The sequence below is a fragment of the Rattus norvegicus genome, chromosome 15 (assembly GCF_021556685.1).
Source record: "Rattus norvegicus strain SHRSP/BbbUtx chromosome 15, alternate assembly SHRSP_T2T, whole genome shotgun sequence".
NCBI lineage: Eukaryota > Metazoa > Chordata > Mammalia > Rodentia > Muridae > Rattus > Rattus norvegicus.
The window spans coordinates 61,191,384-61,211,683 of NC_141548.1; the positions used below are offsets into that span (position 1 = coordinate 61,191,384).

The window sequence follows — 20,300 nt, forward strand, 5'->3', positions numbered from 1 at the left end:
TATGAAGGGTGTTCCTTCTTTAGTCAAGGTGTGAAACAGTCCAGTTTCTCAGCCATCCCCAGGGGAGGGAGGAGTTTTTCCATCCAGTGTGGGTGTGTGGCTTCTCAGGGATCTGAGCTCTGACTGTGCAGAGGCCGAGGTCCTTATTTCCTGTACTTTTCAGTCCATCAGGCTGTGAACACTGACGCTTAAATTCATCAGATTAAGCAAATGCCCCATGTTGCCTCCATGCTCCATTGAACTTCCCAGGATCGATCTTCATTTAGTTTTTGGCCTCTGAAAATTCATCACTTTCCTGCTGGTTCATTCTCACATTTACACAGATTAACACAAAAATCTATGCAGCTAGCATGTTTGTTTTCACCAGGAAAGATTGGGATAGCTGGTCTCTCCTGAGAAATGAGAGATGTATGGATTTATGCTCCATGTCATTCTTATGTATTGCCCATTACATGTGTAACATTTCTATTTCACAACTTAAGAATGTATCTCGTACATTAAGATGGATGGACATAATTTATAAATGAGCAAAAATGTTACCAGATTTCACATCTTCAAGTACTCTCTGACTCTTATCCATCCTCTGAATGCTATAGACGACATGACTGTGGTACGGAAATGGAAGCTTGTAAGACTGCTGGAACCTTCTGGAACCTCCAGGCATCATTCTGGAGCCTTCTTATTCTAGGGTACGCTCCAAGAATTATGCAAATGCAGCTGGTTAATCTTCGAACCTCCTTGTCTTTGGAACTTTCAGAAGTGTGTTGATTTCATCTTGGAGGTGGTGGCTTATTGTCGTTTTAGTCTGTATTAGCAACAGCTGACCTGGCTGCTTGGTCCCAGCATCTGGTGAAAAGCAATAGCTGCATCTCCTCCCATTTGCTACCCTTGAGTACTGCAGTGACTACAAGGCTCTCTCATTTTAAAGAAAGTTTTTTAAGTTGAAGATGAGACTCATGATAGGGAAGCACTTGCCTTTGTTAGATTGATAGGACCTTGGTAGAAGAAGCCATTTTTGCCAGTTGCTGGTTAATGTCCTGGTTGGGAAGAGCAATAACCTCATTAATGAATTATCTCTGACTTACAAGACAAATTTGACTCATTTCTTTCCTTAAGAGATAGTGTCATTGATTAAAGGTGGCCATTAGTGACCACGAATAAATGCATCAGCTCACCATTTGAAGACGGTGGCTGTTTGCATTTTCTGCTAGGAAGCAAACAAGTTCTCTGGATCAATCAGAATGCTTCCAAGGAATCTAAAGAGAGGTCTTCCATTTCCAAATAACTGTTAGCTAAGAAGGAAATGATTTAACACACAGTAATGGAGGTGCATCCTTGGAACTCCTGGATGGGGAGTTTAGTTTAGTTTGCTAACTCCGGGTTAAACGGTGTGCAGGATGTGTCAGCAGTGATCATCCTGTTGAACATGCAAAGCACAGGCATGGAAAGATCCACAATCGTGAGTCTGACTGCAGCAAAGCACTCAACGAAAGCTCCAAAGCCAACTCGGGATCTATCACACCAATTTAGTGACTTAAAACTAAAGTCAAATGCTAATTTTTACAAAAAGGCATCAAAGTTTTGTTTTTGAAAAGTCGACTGAACTAGGTCGGATTAAAACTCAAGCCTATGCATTATTAAAGTAATTGAATTGGGCTATCAAAGTATCAGGCTGAGGTTGAGTCAGAATTCCATATGTTCTTGATTATAGATAAGTTTCTCCTTTATGAGCTAAATTGGGCTGGTTGAGAGGGAATGCCAGTTTCACTATCAGATGACGAAATGATAGAACTGGTCCAGAGAGCCTTCAGAGGGAAGGTACAGATGTGCCCGAAATCCCAATGTCTATCTGACTCTCCTGGGCTGACCATGAGCTATCAGCCCTTCCTTAACTTGCTGTGCCTGAGTCCATCTCTTCATTCTGTGAGGTATTTGATTGAATTTAGGAGTGGTCAGTGTCACCAGCCATAAGCTGACCTATGAGGGAACCAATTGGCTGAACTGACTGTGCCACTTCTCTGGGGGCACAGAGCCACATCCTGCTGGCTGTGCTTTTTTATGAATGGCGGAGGAAATGTTTGCAAAGGACGCGGTTCCAGTATCCCCACCAGCTGTGCTGTCTTTTCTGGGTGAGGCTGATTGCTTTTGGCCCTGCTAGTGCAGTGTTTTCCATCAAGCCAGTCTCAGCTCTGCGGGGGTATTTATTATGTGCCATTTTCAAAATAAAAGGGACGCGGAGCAATCATCCAGCAAAACCATAAAACATTTTATTATCCGAGACGGTGAGGGGACAGGTTTGACATACAACACTGGGAACGGCAATGGCCGAACAATGTGGTACTAAAGTGTGATTTAATGAGGCTTGGAGGATTTAGTTCAGTCAGAAAAGTTCCACTCTGTCTTGGGCATGGGGGAAGCTGAGCTGGCATGGGCACCTGGATAAGCAGTGTCTTGCTAGGTAGGGCCTCAGATAGCAACTGCTATGTGCCTTGTTGTCCCAGGCAACCATTTTCAGGGCGACTTCAGTGATAGAAACTTCTGGCTGATTTAGTGGACCCCAAACTTGGCGCAGTTTCTTGGTGGCTTCCGTTTTACAAGGCCAGCAGTAAATCTAACAAAAGCCTGAATTCATTTCCCTCTATACCCATTGATTGCCAGCTGAGCACTGCATGCTGTCAACTTGACTTGTTTTTTTCTTCTTCTTTTAATTCCATTCCACTGGAATTGAGGTCCTTCACCCTCTCATTAAAGGTACTGTATCATCTTGGGCAACATTTTTTTTTAATTTCTACTTTTCTTTTAGGGGGAAAAACTCATTAGCAGATGGTGGCTGGTTGTCAAGTCAATCATTGTCTTTGGATTTAATCGTACATATCTTTTGGATCCAGCTGAGTCGCATCTACCTGCTATGCTTTTTTTTTTAAATTGGGTTGGTACAATATAAGCCTTTGAGTCATGAAGATCATCTACTCACTGACCAGCTTAGGTGTCACTCCATGGTTTTCTGTATTGAAGTAGATGTGGAATATTTCTCTAGAATGTGTGGTACCATGAGTTATGTGGGGAGGATTAATGGGCGTGTAGGAAAGGTAAATTCATGAGTTCTTCTCCTAAAGAGGCAGATGATCTAGAACAGTGGTTCTTAACCCCTTTGAAAATGACCTTTTTTTGGGGTTGAATCACCCTTTCACAGGGGTTGCATATCAGAATATCCTGCATATTGGTTATTCGCATCATGATTCAAAACAGAAGCAAATTTACAGTTATGATGTAGTAATGAAGTAATTTATGATATGTATGAGAAACAATATTAAAGGGTCAAAGCATTAGGAAGGTTGAGAACCACTGACGTTGAAGGCAGGACTAGACAGTAGACAGTGCACATGAGTGAAGGGTAAACTGACATCACATTATTATTTAAACTCAGGGGAGATGGCCTTGCCTCAAGCAGAGGTTCTTAAATGACACTGGGTAACAGGGTTGCCTGGAATTACTCGAAAAGACAGTTGATTAGGTCTAGCATTTGAGGCCATGATTCACCTGATCTAGAGGGCATATCCTCCATTTCTTAGAGAAACTTCCACAGGACCGAGAGTGTATGTCACTGCCGAGGAGCCGTATCTTAGGAGAGGCACAGCTAGGTTTTGAGTTGTTTGCTTTGAGAGTCAGGTTCTACTCTGGATTTTGTCTTTCTTCAGGTTATGGGGGCTTTCTTTTGTATGTATGTATCTCAGTTACAACCCCGCCATTTCTCTATGTAATTTCTTTACAAATCTAGTCATCTCAATAGCCGGGGCCATCAGAGTGCGGTCCATAGATGCTTATTGAGTGAGAGAGTGAAATGCTGAGCTGCGTGACCTTAAGCAAGATGCATGCAATCTGCTAAGGAACCATCCGTTGTCTTCGCATTCATCAACATGGAGGGAAAGCTCAGGACGATGCTGTCTTTTCCTTACCTTATAAATATTACATGCGACCCAATTAAATACAGATATCTTTCTCTGGCAACTCTGGATTCTTTTAATGACAAACGTACAATACAAATTCTAGGCATTCTCAAGGACAGTTGACCCCAGAGTAATAGTTTTTGTTCTAGCTTGTGTCAAGTAGGTGAATTTTGATGAACTTCTAACAGAGCTGTTTCTAATAAAGTGTGTTCACCACTGTCATCTAATAAAGGAGATGGCTGACTTAAAAAATATCGTGAACCTATGTAGGCCCAGAGTCTAGCAGAAAATATCAGTTCAAGAGCCTGAAAGTGAACCAGGGGTGGTGTCTTTTCACAGCTCTTCCATGCCTCTGGCGTCATTGGTATCTAAGTAACTCCTCTCATTACAACATCTTTTTCAAACCTCCTTTGCAGCTGCATCCATTTATTTGGTGAAGAAGGAGTAAGGAGATTTGTATTTCCAAGAGACCTATGGTTAGGACTCATCTTTAGCGACAAATTAACTATTGATGCCTTTCTTTCTTTTTAATATTTTTCTCTGTGAATCCATTTAACTGTCCTTGCGAACACTTCCCTCCGTGTTGTCGTAAGCAGCCTTCAACATGGTGAAAGCAGGATCCCAGGAAGGAAGGCCTCTGCCTTTCGGAGCACACACTGGCTATTTAGGTGCCATAGATTTTGTTTTACAGTTTTCTGAAATGCAGGCTCATTTGTTTGAGATCTCCGGCTCAGAGCTGTCCTTGGCAGCCTCTCAGTCTCCCTGGTGCTTGCTGTAGGCTGGGCTGAGGGCTGACCTTCCTCCATGGCTACTGACAAGAAGATGCCCTCTGCCTTATGTTTAATTAGCAGATTTTCTCTTTGGAGATCAAAATTGCCTTAATTTTTTTTCAATTTGGGAAAATCAAGGCCCAAAGGACCTCAAAAGCCACTCTACAACTGGCTCTGTCCCCCCCCCAGAGTTGGCTTTTTCCCATGGTGCTTCTATTTACTTTGAAAAACTAAAACCCTGAGTTCAGGCTGTTGTTAGGGAAACTTTAATCATTTAATGTGAACCCAATTCCACCATTTCCCCTCTTCTAAACATCTCTGGGGAGAGAAAAAAAAGTGTCACATGCTGGTGGTTAGAACAAAGGAATTTTTGTTGTTTTGTTTTTTCTTTCCTAGTGTAAATGGAGACTATGTTATGACAAGGCAGGTTTTGTCAAGACAGCAGATCATAACCAGGGACAGCCATGTTAGGGAGCTTTGGAAGGAGCGGTGTGGTTAGTCCCAAATCCTTCCGCAAAGCATCAGGCTAGAGACATTTCATAATGTCAGGGTGCTTCAACTTGTACCTTGCCAGCAAAGTGATTCTGCATGTCAAATCCTGAATTTAAATGAATGTGAAGCTCTGTTGAGAAGCCTCACTCCTCTTTGCAGCCACAGCTGGGCAGCCACTAGAGAGTTTTCAGGCTAGACATGTTTTTCCCCAACATCTGTCAGCTTAGCTAAATCAGAGCTCCAAATGAACAGTGTAATACCCAAGATCATTATCTGGATTTGTGACACTCCCTCCCACTTCTCCCCAGAGGATGTGGGATTCGAAATGAAAAACAACATTTGTAAGGGATCAGGAGAGGGAGGATTTTCATCTTTATTATTATTACCACTAATAATGCATTTTCATTAACATGGTTTTAATAGTATGAAACAAGGAAAATGAAAAATGCCCCCTCTACACTGATGTGCTCTCCAGTGCCCCTTGCATAAGGTACTGTATCTGCCACTCATTCAATCCAAGATAAGCCTATTAATTAAGCTCATGCCTACAGGTGCAGTCCAAGCAGCTATAATTTTCCGCTCTGAGTTAACTGAAAACTTACAGATGGTCTCTTGGTTTAATCTGTTTTCACAACATTCGAAAAGATATGGTCTGACTGCCAGGTAGAAGGAGAGTTCATCTGGTAATCAGGTCAGCAAGTATTTACTGAACGCTTACTCGATGGTCATGTCGGTGTTATTGTTGTAGGGGATGTGAGGTGAAGAGCGATGCCACTTTTAATGAGAAAACATGGCCTGGTGGCCAAAGAACAGCATCTGAAACGTGATCCCATGTGGTTTACAAACCCGAAGGCTGGCAATATGGTGCAGCAGGTAGAAGCATATGTCACACAAGCCTGAGGACCTAAGTTCAATCCCTGGACCCACAGCAGAAGGGGAGAATCAACTCCACAAAATCGTTCTCTGACCTTTACACGTATGCCTCTCTCTCTCTCTCTCTCTCTCTCTCTCTCTCCCTTTCCCTCCCTCCCTTTACCTCCCACCTCCATCCCCCTTCTCCCCCACCCCCATGGAGAGACAGACAAACAGAAGGGAGAGACAAAGAGCCAGATATACACGCACAAATAATAGCATCCACAATAAACCACATATAAATAAAGATAAGACATAAAAAAGAAATCCAGTTTCACAGTTTTAAAGTGGCACATTTGTGTTTCTCTGTGTTACAATAGAGATGTTAACACTTTAGGATTTGCTTTGGCTTGAATGTGAAGTATTTCCCCCAGGCTTGATTCTGTGTCGAATATTTGCTCTTTACCTGGTGGTACATTTTGGGAGGTTCTGGAAACTTTAGGAGGCAGACCAAGGTAGAAGAATTAGGTCACTGGGGGACAGCCTTTGTGGATATCTTGTCTACAGCCCTTCCTGTCTTGCTCTGCTTCCTGCCTGGCATGAGGTAAATAGTCTCCCAAAGCCATACTGAGATGTTCGGCCTCACCACAGACCCGGAAACACAGAGTCAAGGGACCACAGGCTGAAACTACCTGAGATCATGAGCTAAGACAAATCTTTTCCCCTTTAAGTTGTTATTACAGGCTTTCTATCACAGCAGTGAGAAAGGGGACATAATCTAGGATTGCTGTGAGCATTAGCAACATTTGTAGAGCACCTGCCACATTGGAGACAAGCCAGAAACATCGTTTTAAGTCAGCATGCTGCATAATATATTATAATTTAATCATAGTATTGGTTATTGAAGTATGAGGAAGCTGGAGAGAACATTGCCAGCATAACTAAGGTAGCACTTAGAAATGACAGACTTGAATTGCTAGAAGGGAGCCTAGAGGACGTCCAACAACTCCATGTACCAACACAGAGACAGGTTCGGATAAGCTGCCCAATAAATTGCTAGCAGATGCCAGGTTGGTCTGTACGTGTGACCCTGCATGGAGATGGTGCTGTGGGATATGGTAGTTCTCAAACATGGTGGTGAGACTTTTGGAAAGACGAGCTAAAAGGTGGTCTGAGGTAGGGGGATTGAAGTGAGGCCCAGAAATGTTTTCTTAGCAAGTTCTTGGCTTCCAGGTAAGGTCATTGTTATAGCATAAAGCACCTTGAACTTGGAGTCTCAGTTTGACAATGTCCCTGCCGCCCACTTGTGTGATCTGAGCAAGTCAACTCTTCTGTTCTTCAGTGTCCCTTTCAAGAATAGGTGCTCGACTCCATTGTTTCAGCTTAAGCCAGTGCATCACTCTTCTCATTGCTGTGACCAAATCCCTGGCAAAAATAGTTTAAGGGAGGAAGGGTTTATTCTGGCTTACAGTTGGAAGAGATCGTTACAATATGGCAGAGAAAGCTGAGTAGCAGAAGCCGGATGCTGGCTGCCCATCCTGCAACTCTAGTCAGGAAGCAGAAAGAGAAAATTGGGCTGGTCTGTAAAATGTCAAGTCCCTCCCCTGGGGGGTGACTCCCTCTCTCTTAAAGGTTCCACAACTGTCTCAATAGCACTACCAGCTGGAGACCAAGTATTCAAACGCATTCCAGCCACAGCAGCAGATTGATGTTTGGAAAAGATCTGACTCTGTTTTTGGTGGTGGGGAGGATCTGGCATGACTGGGAGGGAGAAGGGGAGAGCCTAGCAGGGTGGAGGTTTCCTGGAGAGATGGAGACAGTTACATACTCACATGGTCAGAGGACAGTTCAGTCTGGAGAACTCTGTGAAGTGGTACACGTTTAACACTTGGCTCTAGTAATTCTCAAACGGTATCCTCTGGAGCGCTGGCTGTAAGACATGCTCTGAAAGAGATCTCTGCATTAATAAGTTTGGGAGATTCGACATGCAGTATTACGGTCTAGGAGACTCATGGTACACATCCAGGGCTTTGAGGAATCCAATTAACCTTACTTAGTCTGGAATGTGTCACATTTATTTGGTCACGGAGTACTTAAAAGCAATAACTATCAATTAATGTTCCGTGGAGCACTTTTGGGAAACACTATTATAGAAAACAGGGAGTCATTATGAGTTCTGTGTTCAGTTTTAGAGAACTTTTAGGGGAACTTGGGGGAAGTGATCATTAGGAAGAATATTTAAGAAGAGCAGGAAATGAACTGGAATCTCTCAGTTTAGAGAGGAGAAGCCTTATGCAATCCATTTTTACTTGTGTGAATTGGTATAATGAGGAATTTGATTGATTGTTCTTCATATTCACTGAGCATAAAGCCAGAAGGAATGGGCTTAAGAGTTAGGCCTAGAGATTTAGGGGGAAGAAAAAAAAAGCAGAAATCTTTCTGATCAGGGATATAAAGTAGAATAGCTTATCTAGGGAAATAATGTAATTTCCCAAGTCTCATCCATTTCGTGTAATAAAATCAGGAGGATAGACTAGATAAAAAGTCAGCTTCTCTCTGTATTTTGTGCCTGTCTGGGTACCCAGGGGCCTGAACACTTCATTTGGGAGCCACAGAGCACACAGAGCACCCCACTAATCCAAGCAAGGATCTAGCAACCTGAAGAATCTCCATTCTTTGGGGAATTTGGAAATATCCCAGTATCTCATCCAACTTTCCCCCAGAGCAAAGCTATTTTCTGCAACAATCCTGCCCAGGGTCTCCAGGAATGTGCTGGGCACAATTCCAGTGCTTGGGAAGCCATTATTATTTTAGGCAGGCCATTTCATTTATGGATCACTTTAATTGTTAGGAGGCTCTGACTTATCAGGACCCAAAATATAGTTAACTGTGCCTTCTCAATCTTGAACACTTACTTGGATTGGATTCTGCAAAATATGCCGGCTCCCTTTACCCATGGGACTTTTCTATACTAATTCTTCTTTAAGATAAGGAGCCCAAGTTCTTCCTATAAATATTCTAGTTTGGGAATGGCCTTACAGCATAATGCCCAAAGAACATGTGTTGATCATGGGAACTTGTACATCTGTGATGGATACAGTCTTAATTGTCATCTTGGTTGGGTTGAGAAATGCGTTGGATATGTAGTAAAGCATACTTCTGGAGGTGTCTGGTGGTATTTCCAGAAAAGAATCTTGGCAACTCTAATCTATCAATGAACTCCCTTGTTAGAGTCAACACACGTTCTCATTGGGAGGTAATGAAAAATAGGAGGTGAGGAATGTAGGTCACTGGGAGTCTTTGTGGCTATATGCATTCTTGTCCTGTCCTGTCCTGTATTCTATTCTCTCTGCTACTGGGTTGACATAGTGTGATTTGTTGTACCCTCCTCACCTTGATGGACCATAGCCTCCAAAACAGCAGTCTTGTTATAGATTTGATAACATTGATGATAAAATGAATGCAAGGTCTCTTTCTGGTATGAAAAAGGGGTCATCTATGTAGGGCATAAATATGGAACCAAAAGATCATGCTCAGAGAATTCAGACCATGGGGTCTGAACTGGTAGATCTACTTGGTCTATGGGAAACCTGCACTAATATGAACACAGTTGGCCATATAATGGAACTCTCAGAAAATGAGATTTGTTGAGAGTCTTAGGAGTTCAAAAGGTTCATTGACTTGTTTATATATCAACTTGACATAGGTTAGGGGTCATCTGGGAAAAGGGACACTTAATTGAGAAAATGTTTCCATTAAATTGCCTGTAGGCAATTATTTATGCCATTTTTCTTGATTAATTATTGACATGTGAGAACCCAACCCATTGTAGGTGTTGCCTTCTCTGGACAGGTGGTCCTGGACTGTGTGAGAAAGAAGGGTGAGCAAACCATGAAGAATAAGCCAGTAAGCAGCATTCCTCCATAGCCTCTGACTCGTTGCTTCTAGGTTCCTGCCATGATTTCCCTCATTGATGGAGTATGTGTATGAACTGAGAGGTATAAAATGAAATAAAACCTTTCCTCTGGGGTTGGGAATTTAGCTCAGTGGTAGAGCACTTGCCTAGGAAGCACAAGGCCCTGGGTTCGATCCCCAGCTCAAGAAAAAAAAAAAGAACCAAAAAAAAAAAAAAAACCTTTCCTCCCTAAGCTGCTTCTTCCCACAAGTAGTAGAAAATCTAACTAATGGTTTTACTTAAAATTTCTAAGTCATTGGTGCTACGATGACAGCCATGTTCCAAAAGAAATGAAAGGTGAAGATACAGGTGATGTCATAGCAACCCATGACTCATCTTCTGGTACCTACATAACCATCATAGAAGTGGGAGATAAGGTTTCATGCCATACTGTTGGGGTAGGCAGGAACACCTCAGTGTCTCGAAAACAAAACAAAACAAAAGAAACAAACAAACAAAAAACAAAACACTGCTCCATACTACCTTCTGGGACCATCCTTGGTCCCCCTAGATCTTACCAGCTGGAAACAGAAACCAGATTGTGTTCATTTGTTCAATTCGTTTCCATTTCTAATAGAGAATTTCATCAGCCAGCTTTTGTTTGGCAATCATGTCACGCAGTGAACAAAAACACTGTTCTCACGTACACACTACTATCAATTAAAATGTTCCACATGTTGCTGTTAACCTTGAGGTTTAGCATGGGGTTTGCATTAGTTCATTTCACATCTAATTTTATTTCTGGGAGTTTATTAATGTTGGTAAGCTCACTTTTCCTGCAGTGTGTGGTGTTGCTTCTGATTTGGAATGACCTTCCTGTTTGAGAAACATGTCTTCTATTTCTTCCCTAATGTTTTTGGACACATCCACCATGGACGGCTGAGGGAGAGGGTTCTATGGGATGGTATTAGAGAATCTGCTTGAGCAAGACACTGGCCATTTAATCAGCTCTTTGAATAGCTGTCCAGCCAGCGGCGTTTCTCTCATAGACTAGGACTAATTTTCAAACTATTGTTTTGCCTTTTTGTTTATGGAGAAGGGGCTCAGGAAACATGTTGATCAATATTTAATGGCTGCACTATTCTTTTTCCCCCCTGGATACTCATATGAATTTGAGTGATATAAAGTCAGAAGTACTTTGATACAGAGTCAAGAAGTATGCTGTACATGACAAAGATTTAGCTGCCTTTCTCCATCCTATTGCCCATGCCCTTCCAGTTATCAATATGTGCAATAGTCCATTATGTAACATGTCTCTAACACCACAAATTCTATTCAGTTTTCAGACCGAATTAGCTAACTTAACTTTTAATCTTTCTTTCTCTCCTCCTCTCTCTCTCTCTCTCTCTGTCTCTCCCTCTCTCTCTCTCTCGATGTGTGTGCACACGCATGCGTGTGTGTATGCCTCATGAATTTCTCAGCTCTGTTTTCCTTAATAGGCCACAGCCACTGAGCCTGTGACTCCTGACATCCCATTTCTACCTCTTGGGGAGCTTGCTCTCTTCACTTGGTCTGACTAGTGTCTACTCTGCTGTTAGTTGAAGTCTTGTCTCCTTCATGAAGTCCTACCCACATAGTCCCTCTGCAGTGGCTCCCGCCACTCAAGTGACTTTGATTGGGGACCATATTCTCTGGACTTGGTGGTGAACTGCTTGAGAGCTGAAGCTATTTCTGAGTGTATCAGATGCTCAGTTCTTGCCAATTTAAGAATAACAGGCTGTGGGCTCACAGAACACAAGCATACCCAAGGGGCCTTTGAAAGATCTCAGGTTTCTCTGTTAATATTTGGAGGATGGCTCGAAGCAAGTAATTGCTTTGGTTGGGGGAGGCTTTAGTCTCCTTCTCTGTTAAAAAAAAAGATGATTCAAATACTGAAGGCTAATGCAATGAACACTGAGTTGAAACAAGCAGCCCTGACCCATATTTGCCAAGAACCCTGGGAAGTGTGCTTAGCCAACTCGCTTCTCCCAGTCTCAGTTTCTGTATTAGATCCAGAATTGGACTCTGCAGTGAGTACATGTGGAGTTGAACACTGGTGGCCATTGAATACATTGCTTCATGCCCCAGTGTCCTTATTTACAAATTCCCCATTACTTGGCAACACTATCGTGTGGCCTAGGTAAGCCCAACTCAGTAACAAGGAGACGAGGCACCAATATATTGAATGTGAGACTACATCACTGGCAATGTTGTTGTAGCTCATTATTCTCTCAATACACATCCTCTAGAAGGAGGACATGGTTCAAGGTCATGATGCTTGTCAATGGCAGAGCCAGCTTCCCTCTCACTGTCCCTCTAAGCCCAGTGCACTCTGAAGCTCTGTTGTCTAGTGTCTGATGGGAAAAGCCCCCTGCACCTCTCCTGGGCTGAGTCTGGCCCTAGGATGTCCTCAGCTGTAGGACAGGAGCTAGTGCTGATGGGAGGAGGCTCGCTGGCCTGCAGGACAGAGATCTGGCTATAGCTGGCTGGCACTGCCAATGTGGCTGGCATGAATCCCTTCTTTCACACTCCCTTCAGAGCAGAAGCAGCAGGCTCAGAGGCATCCAGGCAGTGTGCATGGTTTATAAAAAGCCATCAGGAGCACCATCTTGGGACTGCAGTCATTTATCCGCACTTTTTCCTTGTAAAATGTTACTGACTGTTTTACACCAAGGGCAGTTTATCCTGAATGGGATGCTCAGGCATTCAATTCACCTCTACTTTTTGCCAAGTCTGCTTTTTCACCCTCCCCCACCTCTTGCGTCTGAAGTTATATATGGTTCTGAGAGAGGAAGCCATTTTCTATCTGAAGGGGAGAGAAAAAGAGCTGACGGCTTTAAAGAGAAACCTTTCGTCACAGGAGAGATCATTTGGCTGAGGAGATACTCCTTTGCTTTTTGTTTGTTTGTTTGTTTGTTTGCTTTTGTTTGCTTTTGTTTTAAATGGAATCTCGCTTCAGTAATCTTTTGATTTTCTGAAACTGACCTGCTTTCTGGTCTGATGTTAAGGACTTTGTAGAGCTGATCACTATCAGCTTACCTTGTTGGGGTAAACGGAAGCTAGATATGATCAGACCTATTTTTCTAATGGGAAAATTGAAGCCCAAAGAGGTTAAATCACATGTTTAAGACCACAAATGAAGGGTGCTGGTATGAGCAATTGCCTTAGTAGCCGGCTTAGTGATAGGGAAAGAAGGGAGGAAAAAGAAAAAAACCTTTCGACTAGGCACCCTTCCTCTCCCAGTCTGGCTTTCTCCTGAGTCTCTCCACAGTCTTTGAAAGTGCCCTTTTTGTATGCAATTTGACAGTGAGTCTGAGTTTCCATGACATTAAGCAATTGGCTGAAAGTCACACTTAGTTATTTCGAAGTAGGTTTCCAACCCAAACCTTGTGAGTCCGGACTTGTCTCCTCCCCAGACCCTCCAGCTGCCTTCATTAGTATCCGCCTCTTGCCTGCACTAGAGTTCGCATAGCATCTAACTATAATGGATTGGTGCTGCAGAATGCCAGGGTATTTTAATTTATAGAAAAGAATAATGGGGTTCAGGTGAATGCCCTCCTCGGTATATTCTCTTTGGAATGAGGCTTAGCTTTATTGTCCTTTCACTTCCCGTTAGTTCTAGCTAAAGTGATTCCATAATGACATATAAACCCAAACATGAGTAATTGATGGTGGCCTCAGGAGCTGGAGCAGGATAAAACCAGACTGACTCGCGTCTCCAGGGTGAAGAATTAACATTTATTGGTTTAGTGAAATGAATTTATGTCCCAATAAAGCGAGTTACGGACTAGACAGTGATTTAATGAGGTGCCTTTTATAAAAAGAACAAATATGAACTTCGGGGCCTGGGTTAGATTGTAACTAATATGTCACTTGCTGAACCACTTTGTAGATATATCGGGGAAAAGTCCATGATATTTCCTTAATCCATGCAATTTGTGTTTAACCTGTTCTGTCTGTAGAATTGGAAGTCGAAGGGGAATACAGTCCACATCTCCGACCTCTTGAACAGTGCATTTATTCATCAGTCCCATGAGAGAACCTGAAAGTCCAAGAATAAAGATGAAGACAAATGCACCAAAAAGGAAAATAAAAGAAATACTAAAAGTAGGTGGGCTTGCCACCCTTTAAGGCTCTGAGGTCCTGGTCTTCAGGAAGCAGGTGAGGTCAAAGGGCAGAGAGTAAAACTGCCTCCAGGGCCTTCTTTGGGGGAGAGGCTGAGGCTGAAAAGGATACAGAGGCTCCTTACATTGTCATTGGACAGCTCTTACTGCCATTATAAGCCAAGAGCGTTTCTTTTCCCCACTCCCTTCCCTTATTCTTCATATAGACAACTGAGGGATTGGTTGGCTTTGGTAATAAACTGCAGGCATCAAAGCCCAGATGTTCCAGACTCTTCCATTTTGTGCCCTAGATCCAATCCACCAAGAAATCTCATTGTCTCTACTTTCAAAATGGCATCCAGAACCTGGCCACATCATGCCGTCTCACAGCTCCCTCCCAGGCTCACTGACCTGTCTTTCTGCACAGGTCAACAACGTCTTAGTTGATCTTCCTGCCCTTGTGTCTGATTCTGCCTGGAGTGGCTCTGTTCTTTCATGTGTACCATTTGGTCTTCATGTAGCCAGAGAAGCTGGGGTCTTCCTAACAGAATCTATCCCCTTGTGTTAGATTTTTCACCACCATGACAAAATACCAGAGCAGAGCAACTTAAAGGAATTCATTTTGGCTGATGGCTTCAGAGGTGTCCATTCACTGTGGCTGGGAGGGTACGGCAGAGCATCACAGTTCCCCCACAATGGAAGTGTGTGGGAGATGTTTGTTGAATGAATAGATGATAAATTTGCAAGAAAGCAAGAAAGCCATCCTGAGAAATTTTAATACTAAGAAAAAAGAGCAGGACTAATTCAATTTTGTTCTCATAGTCTAATCTTTTTTTAGCTCAATTTTCATCACAAGTTTTATTTGCTCTTTGGTGCTGGAAAAGAAGACTTATCAAATTGGCTTGAAGATATATTTTCTACATCTCAGGAGTTTTGAGATCTTGTTAAAAAAAAAAGACCTTCAATCAGTTGAAGAGGATTTTTCATTGGAATAATTATGACTGAACCCTCTTACTTGATCATATTAGACAGTTTGAATTTGAAATGAGGTGTAACAATATTAGGAGAAATGCAACCTCACATGATGTCACCATTGACACTGACAAAATATTTGAGCACCCACTCACTGCAGAGCACTGGAAGGAAAAAAAAAACTGAACACTTTGAATGCACTGTGCACACATCTGTGCCAGATGTGCTAGTTGGGGAATTTTATGTTCCTAGTACTTGGAAGTAAAGGCATCATATTTCATGCATTTAAATTACTTTGTGAAGAATGCCTCCTATGTATAAAGTATGGTCACCAGAGAATAAAGCAAAAAGCAAATGTGTTCGACTAGATATGTCCTGCAGCACCTGGGATTTTTTTTAAACACCTTTTCAGGCACCATGCAGACTGCAGTTGCTATCCTAATTGACATCCGTGCTGCACTGTGCAGCTTACAAAGCACTTCCATGAACTAGACCATCTCACGTCTGGTTTCTTTCTGCAGAAGGTTTGCCAAGAATATGGTCTCAGTGGTGCACTGAGAATATGGTCCTGAGAGCTGTGGGGTTTAAGGTTGTCTGGGTGGGGATGAAGGTCAGACAGTTGCCCTCATGATGCTGTGGTCAAGACAGAGATTTCACAGCTGGGCTATCTGGTGTCAGGTTCAGGCCTGACTTTGCTTGATGGTGTCTTGACTTCATCAACTGGATAATGGGTTGATCCATGGTAGGTTTTCATATACTGTTGGGAGGAAGAGGGACGGTTAGAATTAGAGTGTCTAGAATGACCTCTGGCATGTGAGAAGTTCCCATGTCAACTGTCAGAATTAAGGACCAGAGCAGGACTTGCTTGACTTTCACTTCTCCTCCAATTTTCTTGTCAGATTGTTGGAAGAATCTCTCCTAGAAGTCATTAAGTTAGCTATATAATTCTTATTATTATAAAGGGACAGGGCCATATGCAAATCAGATGAAAACCTTGAGTCTTTTAATAATATACACATTTCCGTGCCTGTTCAGTTTTCCCTATGGTTTCTGAGTTGATAGCTCCCAAATTCCTCATTTAAGAATCTCTAGGTTAGAACACACTAGGATGCCCAGTTTGAATCACTGTTCCTCAGACGCTAAGTCTCAGATGTTTCTGTCCACACTGGAATGAGTTATCTGATTTTTCATCAGACTCAATGTAGCCTTGGCATATCCTTTAAGGAACATTTGTGAACTGACTTGATGTAGGCAGAGAATAGGGAAACAGTGGAACAGGTATTTCCAGACCCTGGATTTTGGATATAATTGACTTTATGTGGTACCTACCCTCCTCATATGCCCAAGTCTCCCTCTCTGCCTCCTTCCAGGCTCAGTCAGCATCATTTTCCCTGGGGACCATAAGCTGCCAAGAAGCCCCGAGAGGAAGAGAGACTTCCGATATGAGCAGATTACAGTCGACACTGGAAAGCCATCTGACAAAGGGGAAGGCACCACAGAGACAGAGCTATGTAATTGGTTGTCAATATATGTATTTCAAAACACAGTCTCCAGGTATCCAACTTCCCAAGGAGATAAAAAAGAATCTTTCAGTGTGAAGGCTTGTTACATCTCAAAGAAAGCATGCTGGTACTTTGCAAGGACAGAGCAAGAAGGCAACAATCCAGAGAACTGTACAACATAGGATTTCTCTGACACCTTGTCCTGTCACAGCTCGGGGGGCTTTAGATTTTTGTCTTCTGTCTCTTCCTCTTTTGCAGCTTCCCAGGGTGATGCAACCAAATCCATTGCTCAGAGTTTTCTGTGAGGCAGCAGCTGTGTAGTTTGGCCAGATCCACTCTGCAGAGGAAAATGATGATCTGATTCTCCATGTTGCCTCTGTCACTGAAAGAGGATAATAATAATAAGAAGAAGAAACATGTTTTTCTTCGCTCTTAGGGACTTGAGGCAGGAAATTCATTAGATTTGACTATGAGGTGTTTGAAGCACTGGCTGGGGGAGAGGCTGAGCACTGTTGGCAAAATTAGGTTCTTGACCCACCCTGGAAAAATGAGTGTTCCTCTGTCACCAGGGACTGGGTGGGATGCCTCTATTCTCCAGCGCTTGGTGGTGAAAACAGCTGTCAGTTTAACTGTCTCACTCTGTGAAGACAACAGAAAGGGAGACAAGATGCCTCCCTGGCCAAAGCAAAATGGGCCTCCTTTGGGATTATTGTCCTAGGCACTGGTGAGAATAGATGAGGACATCATGTCTGGGACCAGGCAGTCAGATACTTGAAGCAGGATATCTACCTGGAGCCAAAACAGACAGGTACCCAAAGGCTTAGAATAGTGACTTTCTTTTTTTCTAGCTCAGAAATGGGAAAAACATATGGACCCTAGGGTTCCCAGTGTGTGGTGAAGACACCGTAATGGCTTCTTTTGTAGGTGGCTGTCCCTTTTTCCAGAGCAGAGAGTGATTTGATATTCCTACTGGGAAAAGCACAGACCAACCTTGACCCAAGAGTCTTTCACTCACTTATTCACTTAGTAAGTATTGATTGGGCATCAACAATTAGCCACTGTTCTGAGAAGGCAGAAACAGACTGAGACAGTTAAAGACCTCATTCCCAAGGTATAGCCAGTTTAGCTGGAAAAGCAAGCAACCATCAAGCAAATAATTTCCCCTTCACCCTCACCAGCATGTGAACTCTATCAGAGCAGATTTTCTCTCTCTCTATTTTTTTTTAAGATCCGTTTTGTTCACTACTATATTCCTAGGACCTAGACTCGGTACTGAATGTCTGTCACCAGTAGGTGGTTTGCTAAATACTTGAAAAGAAAAGGCAATTTCAGGTGAGGCCAATAGAAGAAAGGAACCTGAGGGTGGTTAGAAGGAGATGAAGTGGATAGAGAGGGATGTTGTTGTTAAAATATAAAAATAAAAAAAGTATTGGTGTCTTTTACCTCCCTGGGTCCTGCACTGCGGTGCCCAAGGTATCTGCTAGATATCTTGGCGGAAACACATCCCAGTTGCACACTTTCCTACACTCAAACCCTCAATAAAAGAACACACAACACTATAATCTTAGATCCAATTGATAAGATATAATTGCCCACTTAAACATACAAAGCCCGGTACCATCCATCCCTTAGGAACATTGATAACCTGTAAATACACAGAGCAGAATCTTAACATCACCTGCCTCTGTCTCCCTTTCTCCTACTCTCCTCCTCTTCCTTCAAACTTCTCTCTCGACCATCCTTCCTTCTCCTCCAATGACAGGCCTCCTTCTATCCTGTACCTGCCCCTCACCTGTACTTTACAAATACAATGGGGAGGTTCTGGTGAAGTCACCCGATTCCTGAGTACTGACTAGGCAGCTGTCCTTGGGGCAGTGGAATTAGCATCCAAATACAGATAACTTCAGGGCAAACCACAACAGAGGGAGATGATGGAATCCCCAGTTCCTCTCCTCTTACCCAATTTGTAGCAAACCCTGCAAGACTGTGGTGAGAGTTTGGACTAGAGAAATAGATTCTAAGCACAGCAAGTCTGCTTAGTAAATACTTTTACTTATTTATTTTTTATTTGTTATTTCTCAGTATGTAGGTATGTGTGTGCCGCGATATGCATGTTGGAAGTCAGAGACATATTGGGAGACTTTCTCCCCTTCCATCTTGTGGGTTCTGGAAACTGGACCCCCATTGTCAGACAAAGGTCATTATCTGCTGAGCTGTCTGGATGGTTCCTCTCAGTTTATACTCTAAAAATCCCTGCTGTGAAGTTGGGGGTGGGGTGGGGAGCAAGATGGGAAATCAGTTAGGAACTTTTCCTGTGGTCCAGACCAGGATTCTTGATGGTTGTTGCAAGCAGGCTGGGGAGGTCAGGTTCTAGATGTGTTTTTGAGGTAGAACCAATAGAATTTATTAATGGGAGGAATGTGGAGACTAAGGAAGGAGGAGTCCAGTGTGACTCTGGGCTGTTGGGTCTGAGCTTACAGGTAGATGTCAGTGCTCTTGGGAGAGGTTAGGATTAGGCTCCTGGAACCCTGGCATTGAGGGTAGATGGGATTGGCTAGCCAGGGAGTATGTAACCCTAAAGTTAGTTTTTAGGGTTGTATCTTGAAGGCTTACCAGGGCATTTTGGCCAGACTTGAGGCAGGGTTTATATATGACAAAGATGGGTGGGATCCAACTTTCCAATCAAATATTTAAAAGGAAATTTTAAATTACAGCTTTAACTTGAAGGCAATGTTTCTATGTTAGTCCCAGGGGCTAAACTCAAGTTGTCAGGCTTGGTAGAGGGCACATTCACTCACTCAGCCATCTCATGCAGGCTTTGGAAAAAAAGGATTTTTAGTATTGAGAACCTAAAATATCTTCAAACCATGGTTTTAGTTGTCCTGTCCTTTTAAAAGGTAAGCATTATTTTCTCTAAATGAATGCTTATCAAAAACCCAATCCATGAGGTAATTTAATTATTCTGACAAGCCCAGGTCATCTGTGTTTGGCTTTTCCTTTCTTATTTCTTTTTTCCTGTCCTGTCTCTCCAGGTGTTCTCACAATAGCAACAAAGATATCTTCTTCCCACTTACTGTTGGATTGATGTTGGAAATCCTGTGGGTACGGATTCATTCCGTTCACTTAAAAAGATCTTACTCTCCTAAAACACAAACCTCACAGAGAAAAGCACAGCACAGGAGGGCTTAATTATTGGTCCCCACACATCCTTAGGACACTGACAGAACTGCACTTACCTGCTTCTTTTCTTTTTTAACCCGACCACTGGAGTCAACTTTGGTGTCTCAGGAAGGCTGCTGGATCATGATGTTTCTCAATGAGAGGACTGGGCGGAGTTCTGGTGAGTGTTTGGGGGCCATGTAACAGGCCTGCTATGGTTGCTCGAGTTGGTATTGTGTAGGTTTTTGCCTTCTAGATTTGTTCCTTTACCTCATCTTCAGCAAAGCCCCAGCGCCTTCACTGTCTGCTTTGATAAATTTAGATGAGACATAGTGTCATTTCCCCATGTTTCGGGGCAATGATGTCATGTTGCTTTTAGTGACAGGTACATTCAAAAGGGCTTGGGTCCTCTTCCATATGAGAGATTCATTCTAATGGGCAATGAGACTTCGACCCTCTCCCCCATTTACAGGATGTAACTGTCAAGAATAGACAGTGATTCTCTTAGCCGGTTAACATTAAATTCCCAGCTGCTGCGTGTGGTTTTACCTATGGTGGAAAAGGGAGGG

The 20,300-nt window shown here is 42.9% G+C and overlaps 1 long non-coding RNA gene across 2 annotated transcripts in view; it reads left to right on the top strand.

The window, feature by feature from the left end:
- Nucleotides 1-16,611, top strand: part of LOC108352947 (uncharacterized) — a 138,263-nt gene extending 121,652 nt beyond the window's left edge. The window contains exons 5-6 of one of the 2 annotated variants that reach the window (XR_015639012.1): nucleotides 13,958-14,102; nucleotides 16,441-16,611. This is a non-coding gene — a long non-coding RNA (uncharacterized LOC108352947). Of the gene's footprint in view, nucleotides 1-13,957; nucleotides 14,157-16,440 lie in introns of those variants that run through there. The other variant, XR_015639013.1, reaches the window with a different exon arrangement.
- The last annotated feature ends 3,689 nt before the right edge of the window (nucleotides 16,612-20,300 follow it).